Source organism: Halichondria panicea, chromosome 3 (assembly GCF_963675165.1).
Source record: "Halichondria panicea chromosome 3, odHalPani1.1, whole genome shotgun sequence".
Lineage (NCBI taxonomy): Eukaryota > Metazoa > Porifera > Demospongiae > Suberitida > Halichondriidae > Halichondria > Halichondria panicea.
Window position 1 is genome coordinate 3826176 of NC_087379.1, and position 19287 is coordinate 3845462.

Genomic DNA, 19287 nt, shown 5'->3' on the forward strand with positions numbered 1-19287 from the left:
AATCAATGGAGGTACCTTTCCTTTCCCGGCTTTGGACGACATATGTCGTCCAGCAGATCGAGATTTTGCTGTGCACACTGTGTTGGAGCTAGCGCACGCTGTAGGTACCAGCACATGCACCTTGAGCTGCTCTTTCACATGGTATTTTCAACATCTTGCTTCGAGGTACGCAGTACCGTCAAAAGAAAAGTGACCGATTACTTAAAGATCTTCGTAGTACAACCTCAGCGAGGCCAGTGAGAATATCGATGCTTATGGCCTTGTAGAGTGAGGAGTGAGAGGACAGTGACTGGGATCGTAGCTAGGTAGGAAGCTACCTCAAGCTAAAAAATAAAGAGCGAAGTTTCTGGATCATTTGTACAACATTTGTACAACATACTGTATTCTGATAGCTTCAGGATAGCTCTTCAGTATAGGTTTGCTTAGGCTAGTTAGTACAGCCACCATTGAACTTGTAAACGTGTGTGTAGGTGAAGAACGAAGAACGTTTCCCGGCGTCTGCTGATACAACCTCGCAGAGAAGTTTCGGCAGATCCTGATCGTCACCGTGAGAACATTGAGAACACTTACTTAGTGTCTAAAGGCACTTTGTGCCTTCGTACAATATTGTTTGTGTATATTGTTTGTGTACATAATTGTGAATGTTTGTAAACAATCGCTAATTAGTTGGGGGTGGTCAGTTGCTAGGTAACGATGATGATGTGATGGCACCCCCGGGGTCTGGGCTACCTGTAGGAAATAGTTACGAGTAGTGATTTCGAGATATGGATTTTTAAATTCTGGTTTTAATTTAAATTGGGCAGAAATCAGGTGAGAAGTAAACATTGTTTGTAAATAATGCACATGCACTGATACGTCCAAAGCAGTGTAGCCCAACTGGGGTATTCTTCCATCTTCGGTTGCGGCCGAGAAGAAGAAACATCACCAAATGCTCTGGGTGTTTAGCTTGGGGCGACTTGTGGTTATCACAGTACGCATCAATTTTTAATTTTTCTGAACATCTTTGTACAGTACTCTGATCTCCAAGGGGAGAGGGTGGACTATGACTTTCCTCAGAAGACATAAAAAATCTTCATTCATCTTTAAAATTGTAGCCTCTCTCTCTTTACGGCTTTACGTTTCTGTAGTGGAATGCAGATTACATGAGCAACAGCAATATCCGTGGTATAATACTTACACAGCACAGAACAATGTAATATCTCAATGGGACACTTCAACTATATATTAACCGTCGTCTGCTGATACGACCTCGCAGAGAACTTTCTGCAGATCCTGATTGAACCATGTCTTATTTAGTGTCTTTAGTCTTTAGCCACTCTGTGCCTTCATACAGTTTGTAATGCTAGGTAACGAAGATGGTGTCAAGATACCTCTGGGGTCTGCGCTACCTGTAGGAAATAGTTACAATGTATGGTTCATGACATACACATTTTTAAAGAAAATTGTTATTTATTCTGTATTTTCTTGTTTTAGTCATTAGAAGAGTAACCATTGTGATGTGATGTGGTCATAAGCATGTGTTGATAGACATTTTTGCTCTAGCGATTTTGTACATAATACTTACCCTTGAAATTCTTTCACGTCGTCTCCTTGTCGTTTTCTTGGCCACATCAGTATCTTGTGTGACTCCTCTGTCCGGTAGAACCGGTAGGCAGCATCTATAATTATGGAAGAAACTGTGTTTGCCCATCATTGCAAGAATAATACTAACCTCGGATATCTGATGCATTGAATGTTGGGTTTAAACCACGGACTTACTTTATAAGGTGCTGAACAACTGATTGATTATCATCAGAGTTGAAAACTATTAGGTACATATAATGTACAAGCATACAGTAAATATATAATATATCTTACCCTAACTCATCCAACAGAGCTCGATAACACTTCCTCCGTTCTTGCTATAAAGGCTGAACTTACACGAGGTATTTTTCTGCTACCAGATGATGAAGAACTGTGTGACATAATAATTAGATTATGTGTACATAAGATGATACAACACATGTACATGCCATACCCTGATTGCTGCTGCTGCTGCTCTTGAAGTGTTTTCAGCTGTTTGTATAGTTCATGTCATCGACATCAGATCCAGCCTTCTTGTACATGTAGGTGGCTGTAGGTGGCTGCAAGTCTTCACTGTCTGAATAGGTCAGGAGGTCAGGTCGTGTCTGCTGTGGGCATAAGGCCAGGTGTAGACTCACTAGAAGCTGTTAGTGGGATGGAGGCAGCCCTAGATCCTTCCTATAGTTCTGCATTGCTTGTTGAAGCCATCAAGCAACTTGCTTTGGAGCTAGCTAGCTAGCTATCACGGTAGAAATCTTGACAGTTTATACGTGCCAAAACTGCTCTCCAATTAAACGAAATTTGTTGCTTGCAAACTTAGATGGGCATGCACTGCGCACTGAAATGTCCTGAATCTGGCATTATTGTAGCTAGCTAAAGTTAGAAGCAGCATGCAGTGGCGAAACTTTAACAAGAAAGACCTATCTCACACATAGGCGAACCTATTTTTAGATCTGTTAGCAAATTGTTTGTACTTAATGGCCTGTTAACAGTGGGAGTATAGCTAGAATGTATAATTTATATGTCCTCACTTGTAGGAAATGATCACAGACAACTTTGATGATGATGAACTAAGTTCTCAACAGTCTGATACAGAAGGTGAGAGTCCCAGAGTGATTATTAATTATGTAATGAGTGAAACGAGTATGAGAAGACGGATGAAGGTAGCGAAGATACGAAGATAATGACATGAGACATTGCCTGACCTTGAAGAAAGTTTGGTTCGGACCAAGAAACAACATTAACAACCTGGTTACTCCTTTTCTTACTGAGACTACAAGCGAAACATTATATTCGCAATGACATGAAATTTCTAGAAGTGAAATTTCTTCATGCTTTTCTTCAAGTTCTGAGTAGCTTCAAGTTCTGAGTAGCTTCAGCAGCTCTATCATTCAGCAGCTCCATTTTAGGTTCACTTTTCCGGCTACGAAAGTTCTTCAAAATCAGAGAGGAATTTACGCGGTAGCTGATGATAGTGTTGAACATTGTGGGACGTCTAGTGAGAGCAAGCATCCAAATGCTCGCCTTTCCTGTAAAACGCCCCTCCTGAAAACTGTTAGGTTGTTGAATGGTTGAATGGTAAGCAAAAGCTCTGTCCAGCAAAAGCTCTGTCCATTCAAAGTGTATTGGGACTTGAACGATCTCTTCAAAGACTTCTTAGTAATGAACAGTTTGCTAAGTTGTGTGAGCACTGTTGTGAAGATCGACGACCGTGTTTGGCTGCATATGCATTGATGCTCCATGTCAACTGGCAGTGCTCGTGTTTACTTCCGGACATCGGACAACTTCCGGTTATTTTAATCACGTGTCCGCCCAAAATCGCACATGGTCGGGGCTAAAATGTCAGGAGAAGTTAGTCAGTCTAGTTCTAGCAGTGAGCCTCCACAAACTCCACAAAAGAATGTTGTGTAGTTATTAGGACTGTGCAAAACTGGATTTCTAGCTGTGATAGAGAGTTTAACACAGCTCTGTGGCTTAAGTACGAGAAGTACGATCGTGACCACGTAGCATCCATTAATTGTTCTATCTGTACTACTTTCGATGAAAAGATAAGAGGTTCAAGAAACTACAACGATGCCTTCATCGTAGGCTCTACTAACCTACATACATCCAGCTTCAGGGATCATGCTAAGACTGATATGCATCAACGAGCGATGATTCTTTTCAGGAAGAGCCAAGGCTGACTGAGTACTCTCCAATCGCAAAGGCACTTTACAATACTACCCTGGATGCTGGTGCCACACAAATACTGAAGAAGTTCGAAATTGCTTACCTGATCTGATTGACAATGACTCACTAGTTTATATTTATTTTTGTACACATTTGTACACAATTATGATGAAACATCAATATTCAAAATGAACAACAATGACAAAAATGATAAATACTTGACTTGAGGGGGGGGGGCTCATGCCTTTGTCCTTTCAATTTTTGGGATGTTTGGTCAAATTTAGATACCGTATAGCGCGAAATTTTCGAGGCACTTATATTTCGTGGATTGGCCTCTAAAAGCCATTTCGTTGCACAATGTTTGCGGAATGACTGCTTACCGGAAGCCACGCCTTTAAATATTTGCATGTAGCAGGTAATTCTTATTAACGAACACTTTTCGTGGACTTAATTTTCGTATAGAATTCCAACCCACGAAATCCGCGAAAATTAAGCCCCTCGAAAATTTCGCGCTATACGGTATGTAAGGACATTGTGTCAGAGCAAAATGATTTTCTTATCGGGAGCACTGAACTGGTTTCAACCATTTAAGCACTCGAATTCGTCAGTCGGAGCTATATAAACTTACCCTACCAGGTACGATTCAAGAGGGATTGTCTTGGGTGACATAAACCTACTGCCGTTCGTGAAAGAATTGCAAACTGGTGCTGTACCAAACAAAAGGTACGGTGTATTCTTTTTGGTGTGGCTTGTGGTGCAAGAAGCTGTTCAGATAAACTACTCTCGATGTAGTAAATCCGGATGCAATCTTTGATGTTGGTTGCCTACCTCTAACTATTGTGTCAACATGTTACTGTTTGTTATGGCAAACAATTTAAAAATGTGAAAAATTAATGTGTTTACAAAGTCAATTGAAGTTGTATATACTTGGATATTCAATCCAGCCACGACAATCTTCTGGGCTAATACTTGTGAAGCTAGTAGTGTTTCTACATCACTACTACTGTCAAGCTGGCTTTTAAGGCCAGACTTCACCTTCGAAAATGCTTCCTCAATGGGGTTGAAGTCAGGTGAATATGAAGTGAACAAGAACTCCAATTTCTTCCAACATTGTCTTCACTTCTGTGTATGGAGCAGTTATCTAGCACTACAACAGAATGAGGATTGAACCCATTGAAAGGCATCAGGTGAGGAATTAAATGTTCCTGTACAAAGTCATAAAACGTGTCGTACCTTTGACAGTTTTGACGTCTAATATTCCTTGAAGTGAGCTGGTTCATGTGATGTCCACAGCCTATGACTCACATGACGGCGCAAGACAGGCAAACTACAACCAATCAATGGGAGGTGTCGATAACGGGGATCAAAATAGGGGGTGCCCAACGAAGTTCCACAAGTTCTTCTAAAGGACGTTTGCATTCCAAATAGCTATGTACTTTATCAACACAGAGCTGGCCAAAGAGCCCACTACACCGGACGGAACAAATGAAGAAGTGACACTTCGTGGTTTTGTCAGTAGTGCCAAAAGTGGCTCTTGTTGAGCCTGATATCTAGTTGTGCTTATTTTTATCTAGGTAGCTAAGAACACCAACTAATGATTCCAACTGCTGAGTCAGCCTTTAGGTTATGGCCGCCCTCGTGCTGAACCACATGATCAAGATCCCTCCAGGCACCACTGTTAACCCAAGTTTTGTGCGGGACACCTGTGGATGCACACTTCTTAATACCTGCTCAAAACAGTTCACTCTTACTCACATTCTCTTACTCACATTACAATTACAGTCAATTACAGTCACATTACAATTACAAAGATGACTTTCACGCAGTGAATTCGACATGGCTTTTTTGGGTTGCACTAAGGTGTGGTGTTGACTCTTGATTCTCGACACAGCTCGACCAGGGGCACCCTGTGTATAAAAATTTTATCTATTGTTTAGGTACGTTTTGTAACCAAACCTAAATGAAAATATTACACAACACAACAAACCAAACCAAACACAGTTTAGTGTGGTACTTGCGTATTAGGCGTATTTTTAAACATACATATCCGCTTACATGTACACACCACATGTACATACCAAGAAATCTAAACACGCAAACGCACGCAAACACTAATAACGCAAGCACTGTGAGTAATACTTGTGTGTGAACGCTATCCCCTGCAACCAGGTCCCATTTTACTCTCGGAAGTGCTGTGAGGCAATTCCCTGTGATGAGGCGGGAAACTGTGCAAACGTTGTGGTTAGCCAGCTTCACTACTACTACACCTATGTGATGAAACCAAAATTAAATTATCTTACAGTGTATTTGCATGCTTCTGGGCAGAACACCAAATTTTTATTGATGTTATCACGCATGCAAACGTAGGCGGAAACCATTCAATGACGTTTTCGAGAGGCTATTTCTCGAAATGTAAGTCGTCAGAGCAAAAAAGGTGTCATTGTTGTATAGAGCCTGTCACAGTATGCATGTATGATCGTTTCCGATGCTGTCTCTTGCAGGGGGGGGGGCTGGTCACTTATAGCTAATAGCCGGCTAATCCTTCAGTTCAATAACTACTATAATAGTTGTCCCTATCCACAGCGTGCAACAAGTGATATCGCCGCAATGCCATTATTAAAGATGCAAAAAATTAGTTGATTGTGCGAGTTAGGCTATGCTTTGCAGCAACAACAGGTGCCTCACGTGCTGCATTTAATTAATTGAGGCCACACACGTAGCGAAATTCAAAATTTAATAATGATGGCCACGAAAAAGGTAGATGCTCGAGGATAGCAAGAAATCTAAATATTTTTCATAGTACAAGTACTGTCTGTATGCAAAAGAAAAAGCATATCAAAAGCTTAGTGATTTTAATGATTTTGCACGAATATATTTGCACGAGAGTTTGCACGAGAGATACAAACTCAGGTTTCCAGTACACTGCTAGTACCGTACCGTCGCGAAAATACGCCCCCCCTTTTCTGCAACAACTTTGGGCCTTTTAGGGGACTGGGCGTTTATTCGTGAAAGGGGAATTTTCACTCGAATATAGGCCCACCGCGCCTTAACCTCGAAATAACACGGCTTAACCTCAATTAATTTGTGCAAACTCAGCAAAAAAATTATTTTTTCATTTTTCAATGATTGCAGTTACCGTACACATCTTTTTTGTGCAGTCTATATATATATGATACCATTGATAATGCTAACACAATACAATGAAGCTCAATGAAGCTAATATTATATAAGTTTGGGTTTAGGCAAGTTTGGGTTTAGGCAAAATAATGATTGTAGTCAGTCAGTGTCACTTTCATCCTCTGAAAACGGAAGAGGACAGTTCTACTTCTTCAGCATCCACAGAAGGCACATCATTGCTCACGAGATCGTCTTGTGAACAATGAAATTGATTAATAGTTATAATACTGGATACTGGGGATCAAACTTCAATTGGCCAATGAATACAGGCTAAATTACATTCTTGAAATTCTTGAAAATTTAATAGGCGCAATTTACCACAGAAATCATTACCCTGCTTCTTCTCATCGGCATCATGGCTACTTCCTTTAGAATTGAATCCACCATTCGAGGACATCATGTATTCAAGGAGATATGGACACCACACATCAATGAGAACCTCGAAGTTACTGCTGACCATGGAAATGTTTTTGATATCCATTCTGTAGCAGCATGGAAAAATGGACAAGTCGTCGGTCATGTTCCTAGAGAGCTATCCAGTACATTCTGGTACTTTCTCCACAGAAGAAACAGTAAGATAAAGAAACAGTAAGATAACCTGAAAAATCACCGGGGATCGACATCGTTCCGAGATCCGTGGGAAAGGGCTAGTTGTTCCCTGCATCTACATCTTTGAGGGCAAGCGAAATCACATAGAGAAACTCATGACTGTTCTACATGTAGCTAGCAAAGAGACTGAATATAAATAGAGGCTAACTCACTGCGCTAGCACTAACTCTGTCACTAACCAGCTTTTCTAAAAGCTACCACTATGCAAAAATTTCACCACAAGTATGACGTCAGTTCTGGACACGATAGTAATAGTAGCTGGATGATGGGCTTATAATCGAGTGAAAATACCCTCGTGCAAGAACTTCGAGGCAAAAGAGGGGATGGGCGTTTATTCAAGATGGGCTTATTTTCGCGACGGTACGGTAGTGACATCTATAATATGCAGGTGCCTTCATATGTTTCTGTTTACACAAAGATATGCTGGTTTTTGTTGGGACCAAATACGCGTATAGCATTCGTGGTGACTATAAGTAGGGGTGAGCTATTGCTTGCATATCGACGTAAAAACTGTGAAACAAGTGATGGAGACACGTTTTACAGCTTCGTTCAAAGCAACTTGACATGCCCTTTAATGGTGCATTACCTACCCTGTTAAAAGCATGGATAATGAAAATCATATAGACAATGGATCGTTCTAAGAAGCATGTGTATAGCATGTGTATAGTTGGATTATGTGTCATCACGTGCCAAGAAATCTAAAAGAGAACCAGCTCAAAATGTTTAGATTTTGCCGATATTCCTACCGTTGATGAGCGGCAGTTTCACGCGTGAGAACAAGGTGGAATCCCCATGACTTTGGAGTTGATCCTGGAAATCAGGCCCTTTCCCAGGAGCTGGAGCAGGCATGGTGTCGAAGATTTACATTGAAAACATTGAAATTACAAACACCTTAGCTCTTACAATAATTATAGGTTAGTATTTTGTGCACTCACTATACTACACTCACTATATACTATGCACTTTCTGTACTTTCTGTACAAGAATCAACAAAATTTATGTTGTAGAATCTGCACATGTGCAGTCGTCGGCTATGTTGATCCATCCATTCATCACATGCAGCTATACTATATAAATGCACTGTCTGTGACCTGCAGGGTGGAGCTGAATATTCGGTGGGTTGCTTTTGTGCCATGCACAACTTTGCCTTTGGCTCTGTCATCCAAGGTTCTCCTGGGTACATTATACTTTCTTGCTGTAGAAGTTAGTGTACCAATGCCATCGTGGACTTTTTTTATGGCAGCTATCATATCACAATCCTTCCATTGCTTACGGTATAGAAAATGGTGATAATGATTAATTATGCCCTCTAGATATACTACCAAATACAGAAGAGTTTAAGTATTGCTAGCTAACTCTCTAGGACTAATATACTAACCCCTGTACCTGTTACTTACCCCTGTGCCGACTAACTTGACCTTCAGAGATAAAACACACTGGAAAATAAAAAAGTAGACCCAAACCCAGAATCAGACAGAAAAAACAGCAAAATTTGGTATCAAAATTGACCATGTGCTCTGAATAATATACTGACCGTATCGTAAACTGCACTGCCATGCACTTATGACCTTTTTGGTGATAATAAGGTCCAAACTTTGCGTGGTTGTATGTACGCTAGCTTCTTCTTTTTATTAAGAACTGACTTATGAATTGCATCTGAATGGTCACAGTAGTAGTACATGATGGTATTTTATTGCTTCAGCTAAGTGGGATATCATGAGTTATTGGCCGATTTGTGGTAGCTGAGTTTATATTAGCACTATTAAAGTCCATATTATTGCCATTAGATTTTGAAAATCACTATTCATGCTCTGATTTTGTCACCGCAGTGTCATGTGTGGCAAGAACTTGGACTGAGAAAATCAAATCACTGGAGCTAGCATAAACATCAGTGCACAAAAAGTTTATTGCAAGCTCAGCACTTTAAGCTGCATCCATGGTCGCGGCTATAATTGAGGTTGTAGCAAGGACACTCTGTGTGAAATAGTGCTGTGTTTCCAATCCCCTTCCTCTATCTATGGACAAACATATGGACAAACACGAGCGAGTGTGTTCATTAACACACCACTGACTACTAAAATTATATGGAAGGTAGTACTACTGGATCAGATTTGAGTTCCTTAGGAGATCATGGAGATCGTTGGTGATTTACTAATGGGTAAGAATAAAATACTAATTGGTAAGAACAATGCATGAGACTCAGAGACTAGACTATACTAGGCAGAATTTTGAGGGCAAGTGAGAAAGCTAAAATTGTGACTGGTTGTTGACCAGGTTTCTCTGCTGTGATTCCAGTCCACAGTGCATGTGCATGCATGTGTCATGTACCACTCAATGTTTCAGCACGCCTTCAGTCTGCTCTTGAGTTGCTGTGCTAGTCATACATGCTACATTATCACTCTTCTGGTTTCTCTATTATCTTGTTTGTCACAGGTGCCTTCACACAACAATATTATCGGGGTTTAAATAGTCTTTGACTCTTCTTTGTCGAGCAAAAGCTAAGAAGCGCACTAGCAGTAGGCTACGTATTTGCAGCTGAAGTACATTGGAATAGCACTAAAGTAGAATTGTGACTGCTCCGTGGCCAGGTTTCCACAATGCATGCCTCATGTACTGGCGGCGACAGCTGCTGCAGCCTATCAGATTGCTCAACGTCACACTTCAGGGGCATTCCAGACCTTTATACCACCTTGGTTAGCAAAATTTAACCGACTATAAGCTTTCACTGAGACAAGTGGCTGATTAGCTCCATCTCCAATTGAACGCTAGACAAAATTGAACGCTAGGCAATTTGCCAGTCGCTCGGGCGGCTGTCGCAGCTAGTTGGGCGGAGTCCAACCAACTGCGTGGGGTTGGCACGCAGTTGGGCACCTCTCATGCCTCGAGGTACGACATAGGTTGACCTTTTTGCTAATGGCATGTATTGCAGCATGACAGGATGTAACACCTACATTAACCTAGAGGAGGTGTGGCCTCGGTCATAATTTATCATCAAGTTTCACGGAGTGATGGAAGCCAAAACTTGCTCTCCTAGCTAGCTAAAAGACTACAAACGATCATAGTACTCCACAGTAGTTATGACGAAATGAGCTTACGGTTTGTTGTGCTTTCTATGGCTCCTGTGTACACTTATAGTATACACTAAACACAAAGAACAGTAAAATAGCACTGACGGTGCATAAAATACCTGCTGAGTCAACACAAATATCATGTGGGCGTGACATCCTGTCATGCTGCAGGAATGCAATACGGGAGTAAAAGGTCGTCGTACCTTCAGACCCGCGTGTCAAAAGAGACACACATTCCTTAGGTCAAAGTTCGGAATATGTGTGTTAAAGAGACACGTGGCCTCCTCTGCTTGTACCTCCTCTGCTTGTGTACTTCCTCTGCTTTTTTCATGGGAGAGGTTATGATTTTAACAGTTCACTGTGACCAGGGGCGGAGCTTTTGACCTCTAATGCATTGGACAATACAAGTGGCGAGTGTTAGCAAGGGATTGAAAACTCTGACGTCAAAGAAGGTACGTTCATAACGGAAAGCAATGTCTAGTCTTGCCGGCATATAGTTAGGGGTTGCAGATCTGTCTATACGAACATCAGAACATCAGAGCATATTTCTGTTAAGAGATTTGCCATCAGATCTCGAATCTCGTTGTGGCGAATGGAGCCGCAGTGCTCTATCGAGAATCTTGCTCCGCAGCCACATGTAGCGGGACGGCATCTTGAAAGGCCCTCTTGTGTAAGGTAGTGAGCCAAGAAGAGGCGCCTTTCTCCTGGAGAGCAAGCTCCATTGCTCGCTTGAGAGTGTGAGGAAGGTCTTCTTTCAGGTTTTGTGCGGCTTCTGTAGCTTGCTCACGTCGTTGTTTGCGTACTCTCCTTTTTCTTTGTCTCTTTGTTCCTCCCGTATTTTATTGAACTGTGACAAAAAAGGGAGACGCTGCTACAGAGGAGGTACGACAGGCGCGGTGCAGCCTTTGATGAGCAATAATTATTTTTTGCTGAGAGTAATCAGAGGCTAGCTGCACCGCGCCTGTCGGTACCATCTCCTCTGGGTCATCATCATGACACCTTCAGTCATGTGATAATTATAAACCTTTATTTGAGGTCAAAGGTGAGAATGTAAAAGCTTATCAGTGCAAGTAAGAGCTAGAGAACGCTAAAGGGAATCAGATTAATGGTTCCTCTGCTCATGATTAAGATCATAATCCAAAAATTGTCAAATACTAGTCTAGCTAGATCCATCTTGGAATCTTTTCAGCAGTGTAGGGAAGGCGGTGCGAATGCTACTTGCAATGTCTCTGTACAGCGCCAATTTAATTAGATTCTTATGAGCGCACGTGATAAAACCTGACGGTGGCAGACCACCGCAGTTGCGGGGACCGGTCACTACAGAGGGGAGACCCTACCTCGGAGTACCCCTTGGCACAGATGACTACATCGAAACCTTCCAAGGTTGTACTCCTTCCAAGGTCGTACTACACGAACCCAACCACATGCCGCCTATGCTGCTTTCACTCACGGAATGGCGAGCAAATGGGTATACCTATCCCGCATCTTACAGGGCATTTCTTCCAGCCTTTTACCCATCGAAGGAACCAAGCTCATCTCCTCATCTCCTCACCGAATGACGAATCTCCTAGCTCTACCTGCTAACATATAAGCCGCGTGGAGACATCATAGACGACTAAAGACTAAAGATCTAGATCTAGATCTAAATTTAGGTCAGTTTTTTTTCCAGAGTTCGAACAGACTAGTATATATAATTATTACAGCATAGACCCATTGATTAATAATGATGTCATTGGAATGGCAGCCATTTTGAGGTACCAGCAGCAGACTTTTACGTACAATGAACAGGATTTGGCTAGTCCAAAAAGATACCCTTTGTAGAAGGTTATTTATCTTCAAAACAAGACCAAGGTGGCAAGAAGAAGTACCTGAACATCATTATTGGGCTAGATCCGGCTGAAAACAAGGAGTGAAAAGATGGCTCTGTACTAGTGGAAATGTGCACATTGCAATGACATAGAGTTATTTTCAAGTTTATGTGTGTTAAGTTTATGTGTGTTAGCTATATTTAGCTATATGCATGTGTGTGCATGAATTACAGGAACATGCAGAAAATACACAAGCCATTCAGGCTGCTCAGCTCTAATTCTTTGACTTGGGATGACACTTGGGAGTCAGTAGAAGTTCTTGTCTTATCCCTACTACTAGGATTTCCACTATTTTTACCTGTAAACTGCACAAATCTGTTTGATGTGGTACCCCTTGAATTATCAAAGCGTGATGTCATAACCACACCCACTGCAATGGGCTGCGCTCCAAGTACTGTGCTCCAAGTACTGTGTGGGAGGACAGTTACAGTTATTGAGGTTTTCTCTCGCCCACGCTCGTTAAAATTTGTCTACGTCAGTAGGGATCACGCGACTTAGCAAGGCAGGCTCTTTGTCGCTTCCTTCTTTCTTTCTTTGTTCCTCCAATTTTCTCTTCTGTGACAAAGAACAGAGGCTCAGACCAGTCCTCGAGGCGTAGCCGCACGAGGGATACGGTAAAGCTGACTGTGTGTGTGTGTGTGTGTGTCTGTTCCAACTGGTAGCGTCTATAGGCTTCTAGCCACGTTCTCTTGGTATGGCTAGTTTGACCCAGGCCAATCTTTCGTAGCATTTTCTGTTCGCACAAACTTCAGTTAGTCTTGCACTAAAGCGCTAGCTTTTTGTTAGCTACAAGAGCTGTAAAACTAGCTATACTGTAGCAGCCATTGACCTTGCAGACACACCCCACTAAAGCGCTAGCTTTTTGTTAGCTACAAAAGAGCTAGCTATACTGTAGCAGCCATTGACCTTGCAGACACACCCCTTATTTCTGTGTACATAATGCGCATGCGCACTCTCCCCCACGTGTCAAAGAATATTACTATTTTCAGGTCAGTTGTCCGGAGGACTCTTCTGCGCATGTGCAAGACAGTTAGCTAGCTAGTCAACTGTGACAGTGTCATGGCTCATGGAGACAGTTCCTTCTTAGTGCTTCTGGACCAATAATCAATGTGAGTGCCTCCAACCCCTCCAACCACACTGTTATGCCAAAAAATTTGATAAACTTCGACTGTCCTGCCTGGTCATGCTGGTAGTCTGATTACTCCTATGTCTGCTTACAAGTTTAGCAGGTATACTTAATTCTATGTATCTTGAATTAAATATAGGCAGCACTAAGACTATTATGAATGCAATCGATTACTATCATTTATAAGGACATCTAGATCTAGTCTACTGCGCATGCTCAACCGTCCAAACACATGCCTCTGGACAACTCCTTCACCGGAGATCGAGGCTAGACACAGCATAGAGTATACCGTATAGCGCGAAAATTAAAGCCCCCCTCGAAAATTTTGCGCTAGTTGTTCGCCTAACCGTTAGCCTGGGATCGAGGCTACTCTTTTTTGATGAACAATAATCGTAAATTGTAAATTGTGAAAACATACATGTATTTGATTGGGTGGTTCTTTGAGGATCGACTTCCCCTAATACCCTAATACAGGAGAGTCAGCTAGCCCGCATTTCTTTTTTTTGAGCTAGCTTATCTTTTGTAAAAAGTCTGTGCTTCTCTACCCATGCCTCTGGAGGTTGACATCACCAGCGGGGTCCATGTTCGATTTCTAGAATTCTTTGGCCATAAGTTCGTTTTACGTCGAAAAAAGTGTCCGTCCAGAAGCTTCTTGCACCGTCATTTATGTTTGTTGAGGCTAAGCGGAAGGATTCACCTGTGAGTGTTGAAGGTGAGGTTCTGTGGCCACGTTTGGGCATACTTCAGTGAGCAATTGTGCCGTCATGTCTCTGATTTGCGTAAGGTGGGGTATCCTTCCATGGGGCAGGTCATTGCATGGTCAATTTGGAATGCCTTACCACAGTTGCACAGCCATGGTGTATTTGGTAGTACCCATCCATATCTTAGGCACACTGCATCTCTAAATTCCCCTGCTAGGTAGGACGGATAGCGACCCTCGTTCTTTGGCAAGGCGTTTTAGCTGTGGTGGTACCCTCAACGGTGCAGCTAGCAAGTGAAACCATAGATAGTGTAGAAAGAGGGATTGGAAACAGGATCACATGGGCTTATCTAGTGTGTGTAATAAACGCAAAGGCCAGTGGACAATCCAGGCTTCGATTAACGCAGCGCTAAATTACGCACGTTCAGAGACAAGGTTTTCTCCTATTCTTGGACAAGGTAACACTTTCATTAGTATTTATTAGAGCCTCTCTTACCATGTAGGTGCTTAGTGAAATTAGTGGCATATTCAACTGGGAATGACTTTCTGTACCTATATCTTCGTTGTTATACAAGCAATATTTACCATTAATTTTGTTGAATAGATAATTAGGTGAGGAATGGAATGGTGTTGAATTGGCACTGCATGCTAAGTACTAAGGAAAGTTCACAACATGTGGGCAAAATATACCGGACCGTACCTTACCTTATAATTTGTCTTGGGTATTTCTAAATATAGGTTATAGGCTGAGTCCAGGGTCTCTATGGGGTTTGAGAACCGAAGGCCTGAGGCTGTAGCATCCCGAGCGTAGCGAGGGTGCTACTAAGGGCCTAAGGGTCTCAAAACTCCATAGTGACCGTTGGACGAGGCTGATTTAGAATAGTGCTAAGCAAGCTAAGCTATTAGTAACACAAAGAAGACTCTGTTTCTACAAACCTCAAGCAACATTAAAAGCTTTGCTCTGGCTAGTCTACATAAAAAAAACTCACATTGAAGGCAGTTTCCGTCTCTTGCATAGCAAAAACTGTTAATAGAAAGTTACTTAGTAGTTAGCTCTGCACTAGAGCACTAACTATTGGTAGCTGCAAGAGTGAGATAAAAGCTACAAAGCGGCACTGCAGAACACAAAGACTTTTAAAAATTAGTTTTTAATGATGCACTGCATCATCGATACTATGACTTCGGTGTAACTTGTGCTTGTGCATGTATAAAATAGATGTTGCTAAGCATTCCATGTATGTTTGTATGTATCATGAATTAAATGCATGTAGTGAACATATAATGGACCACCATAGAAGACCTCTCTATGAGAAATAAAGGACCTCCAAGTAACCAATCAGATTGCACCATTTGTGACAAGCATTTTCTAAATGCTTTTATATTGTAGTGAGTACTGTATATTGTGGAATGGGCACCCTTATTTGACTGAAGTAGCTGTGATGTTTAGTCTACATGTATATTAGACGTACGTACATGTATATACTGGTCATACGTTATTATGTTACTACCGTCTTGTTTACTTACCCATGGGTGATATATACTATAGGGTTGGAGAATGAATACCTGGACAACTGGGACACTGGGAAAAATCGCTTAAGTGCACTGGCTGCAACAAGATGCTGTAGTGATGCCACAAGGACTGAAGTTCACAGTATAATATACAATGTGTATTGTAAACCTAAAACTCCTTTGCAGTCAAATAATTCATTGACAGGACCGCAAGTGCCTTTCTGAGTGAGCGAATCGGCTAGAACCCTCTCGAAGTGTTTAACTACATTTCTATTTGATGCACATTGATGCACATAATTATTTTTTTACGTGTGATCAAACAACAATAATTATAATTGTGAATCGAATCAACTATATACACTAAGAGTATAAGTACAATACGCTAAAGTGATAGCTATTAAATTGTATTTCCCTCGTAAATCATCCTACAACTTTGTTGCAAGTCAGTGCAGTTACATGATGCTGGCACTGCTAAATATCTTGAATCCTTCGTCGTGGCTTCTCTCGATCTGTGTTTCTCTGTATTTAAAAGGTAAAATGGACAAGCAAGCTACCATACTTCTAAATAAGGCAAGGGCGACAGAAAAATTAGAAGGGCGCCTTATAAATAGAACAATCTTGGCAGGTCTCATCATCCTCAAGCTTTCTGAAAAAAGATGTGTACAACGCGCCACCAAAAAATAATCTCTCTAGCCACGTGGAGCTCTATGGAGATTACTGTTTAGTCTGGGTGGCTAATGTAGACTGGTATTTTGGACTTATACCTTCGATGCTCATCACTGCCCCCAAGTCTCATGTGCTGTCTGTCTGCTCTGTAATCTGTGCTGCCATCCCAAGGTGATGTTTCCGGTGCAGTGAATTAACTTCGCTGGACTGGCCAACAATCGCGGTCCGTCTCTTTCTACACTGTGAAACTGAGCTAGACCACGCGCGCGCGTACGCCTACAAATTCAGGCGCAATTTTTGTGTTCTAAAGATGCGCCACTCAGAAGTGGAATTAATTTTTTCTGGCGCTGTAATTACATCAATTACGGTAGTCTTACAGCTGACAATAAGTGCAGAAAATAAGTGCAGAAATGTCCTACCTACTACACTGGAAGGTTTAGAGCACACAAGTAGCTATCCAGAATTTTTACACAATTTTTACACACAAAACTTATCGTGGGCGTGTCTGCGTTTTAGCTGATTCAGGGGCCCGGTAACATAACAGAGGAGGTCGGACATCACTCTTAATTTTATGTTTTAATGACATTCCAGGCCAATTGCTTTTCGTTTTAATTTGCTTTTCGTTTTTGCTGACTCAGCAGTAGCGTTATGATAGTCTCTATAGTCTCTATTTTAGCCAAGGTTGGGCGGCCTAATCACGAGTCTGTGTTATAGAGGGCGACTGATTCATGAGACAATATTTCTGCACGGTTTCTGTCGCTAGTTGGTACTGGACCTAACCCATACTAGCTAGATCCAGTCATGTTCTACTGCTGAGTGAAAAGCAATTTGGCAGGTCATAATTAGTGAAAGTTCAAGTGACCTGGTAAGCTACAATATACATATACAGCAGATATAACAATATGCATGTACACAAGTCTATCACTTATGATAGATAGCACTGCCGAATTTTCTTGAGACCACAAAACAATGATACCAAACAAGCATGTAATTAAACTCTTATAGAAACTCTACTAAATTACACTCTAATACTTTTTGAGCGAAAGCATAACATGGCGAGAGGCATTAGCAAGCGCACGCTTGCAACACCCGTTGCTCTTGAGTTGCTATATAGCACTGCATTATAATTATCTTATAATACCAACTAGCCTCGATCCCAGGCCGATTCGTCTCCAATTGAACGCTATAACGCTATAGGTCGCCTCCGGCCTGGGATCAAGGCTAGGCACCAACCAAAAGTTTGCACTTCAGTGCTCTAGTTACCCGAGGCGCGCGTGGGCGGCCACGGGTATAGTAGTCGTTTGGTTTGGTTTGTCTGTCTGTTTGCAGCATGGATAGTATTAGTTTTAACAATAGTAGCTTTGTTGTCGAACGATGGCAGCTAGCTAGCCTCGATCCCAGCCCCTCTCACTAGAGGGCCTGGTAAACACTGTTTGCGCGTGGGTGGATTCAATAGTAAATTTGTTAGTAAAACTCTTTGTAATTTATCAATTAACCTTTTGTACTATGGTGGTTGATTAAACTATTAAAGAGAAATCGCCCATCACAACTCTAGCACTCTAGCCTCGAGACCAGCCGTTCGTTATCTGAAAGAACGCCTGGTCAAGTTCTAATGTGCCAGCTGAGTCAGCGTTTTATAGCATCATAATAATACACCTTGTGCGGGCAATTACCGGTCCAAGAAATTCCTGGACCGCTGGACGAGTGCTACATTTGGAACTTGACCAGGCGTTCTTTCAGATAACGAACGGCTGGTCTCGAGACTCGAGGCTCATACAATGCAAGGAGCACTGATCTTACTGAGATGGAAGCAAGTAGACTTGCCAGAGCCGGTAGGTACAGGTACTGACAGAAAAACGCCCACCACTCTACCACAGTACAAATGAAGACTTTTCAACAAGAGCAGAACAGAAGTAGAACCCATATATCACAACAAAACTAGTCACTAGTCTAGGTCATAAATGTTGTAAGTAGCTGTGTTATTTTATTAAAACTGCTGTGTTTGTGCAATGACATCATTGTAAAATATACAATATACTGACTAATTTACTAAGATATCTCGATCCCCAAGAATCTTGGGGCATGCGCAGACAATGTATACCAAGTGGGAGTCCAGCGCAAGCTGGCTTCTAACCTTCAGAACTGCCGCAATGCAGGTCTGACGTGTGTCCCTCTTGTCGCTGAAACTCTTGGAGGTCTGGCCGAGGATTTCATCTCGACGATTCAAGTCATCGGCAGATCGATTCGTCTCCGATCAGGTGCCGACCGAGATACGGACACAACTAAACACCTCTTCGGCAGAGTCAGCTTGGCTTTGTGGCGGGGCTATGCTGATTTACAGAGCTCTGCCCCCTGGTGTAACTTAGTCATTTTTATATCTTAATTTATTTTAATTTAAAAAAAATTTATTTTAATTTATTCTGCCCCCACTTTGGCCTCACTCACTTTGTCACTCACTTTGCTCTGCCCCCTGGTGTAACTTAGTCATTTTTATATCTTAATTTATTTTAATTTAAAAAAAATTTATTTTAATTTATTCTGCCCCCACTTTTTGGCCTCACTCACTTTGTCACTCACTTTGTCATCACATGTTCAAAAAAAAAAAAAAAAAGAATGTCTCAATTGAGAGGCCTGGAATCGAAGCTAGCAGTTAGCTAGCTAATTACACGCGGCCTTTATTCGAGTTACTCTCCGTATTTACAGCTGACGTGATCCCGTACCAAAAACAGTGGAAAAGGGTCACTACAATAGAAAGCTGGAATTGTGACTTGTTTTATTGCTCTGTTAGCTGACTCCAGGATCCCAGGAGTCATATCATACTTCTCTGAGACT

At 41.8% G+C, this 19287-nt stretch overlaps 2 long non-coding RNA genes across 2 annotated transcripts; one reads left to right on the plus strand and one right to left on the minus strand.

Moving 5' to 3' along the window:
• Positions 1 to 91: 91 nt before the first annotated feature.
• Positions 92 to 6174, minus strand: LOC135333174 (uncharacterized). Its single transcript, XR_010393766.1, has 5 exons — positions 2018 to 6174; positions 1858 to 1954; positions 1565 to 1804; positions 1178 to 1388; positions 92 to 1121 (listed from the first exon to the last, which is right to left on the minus strand). It is a non-coding gene; the product is annotated as an uncharacterized LOC135333174 (long non-coding RNA).
• Positions 6175 to 14897: 8723 nt separating this feature from the next.
• On the plus strand, positions 14898 to 19069 carry LOC135333181 (uncharacterized). The gene is made up of 2 exons (XR_010393768.1): positions 14898 to 15666; positions 15827 to 19069. It is a non-coding gene; the product is annotated as an uncharacterized LOC135333181 (long non-coding RNA).
• Positions 19070 to 19287: the final 218 nt, after the last annotated feature.